The sequence below is a fragment of the Bison bison genome, unplaced genomic scaffold (assembly GCF_000754665.1).
Source record: "Bison bison bison isolate TAMUID 2011002044 unplaced genomic scaffold, Bison_UMD1.0 scf7180017864270, whole genome shotgun sequence".
Taxonomy (NCBI): Eukaryota; Metazoa; Chordata; class Mammalia; order Artiodactyla; family Bovidae; genus Bison; species Bison bison.
In genome coordinates this window covers 1,149,126-1,150,304 of record NW_011494842.1, presented here as the reverse complement: position 1 = coordinate 1,150,304, position 1,179 = coordinate 1,149,126, and positions in this window count along the sequence as shown.

Here is a 1,179-nt window from a genome sequence, read left to right as displayed (position 1 = left end):
GACTGAAGCGACTTAGCAGCAGCAGCAGCAGGGCTTCCTTAATGTGAAGTGAATTCTGATTACCGTGTACACGTGGTTAATCACTTGCTGAATTAACCCTTGAGCTGAGACTGATAAATGTGTGTTCAGTTGTTCATTTTAAGGACTTTTCTAGTTTTAGACTGATGAGCTTTGCTTCTTTCTTTTTAAAAAAAAGTGATGCTGACAAAGTTAAGGAAGTGCTTTGGAAGGTTAAGTAAAAATAGAGTTTATGAAGGCACATGGGTCACGGAAGAGAGCACTGCGCTGTTAGAAACTAGAATAAGGCCCCGAAGATCAAGTTTAAAAGAAAATGAGACATTCACGTGTTAATTAATACTGTCATTTAATTTCATGTTACAGGTGGCTAATAAAGCAGTGTTCTAGGCATACTGAAAATTACAGACTGTACCGAGAGGTCTGGGTTTACTGTCCCTCCAATGTACGTTTCGGCAAAAACTTTCTCCACATGAAATCGAAAACAGAATTCTGCTCAGTGCTTCATGACCTGCCATGTGAACTGGTGTCCACGGTGTTTAAAGCGCTTTCAAATGTTTGATGGCATCTGACAAATCACTGAAGAAACTCCAGTTGTTTCTAATGGGTTAGCACGAAACTAGACCTGCTTTTTTGCTTCCTCCTAAAAAGGTGATGTCTTTCTCTACGGGTTTTCGTGACCAGTGCAAATGGCCTCTGATTTTTCCATTTGTCAGTGGCTCCAAGCACTGTGCTCATGATTGTTACTATTTTAGCAGTGATCATAATTCATAAATGATGCCCTCCAACAGGTATTTTAGTTAACCAGCCTGACTTTACAGGTCCTGTGCCTTTTGGGAAATTATGTCACCCTCATTCTCCAAGTGGGAAATTGAGGCTTGAGAAGTTAAAAGAGCTCAGGAGGAGTGGCTGTAGAGCTTAATGCTTTATGCCTGAAGTTTTTGAGTTATATGTCATATTTCAAAGTGTAGGAATAGTATATGATTTTACTGAAAGAAGTGAAAATTCCACTTAGATCTGGATTTAGATCAGGGGCTGTTGAATGCCATCTCTGCAGGCTGTGAGTGGCCCTGAAGCTCTGGCTGGTGGTGAAGATGCTTGGGCCATGAGGGTGTGGAGAGCAACCCAGGAGACGGACGGGACGGGGAGCCGGCTGTTGTCAAA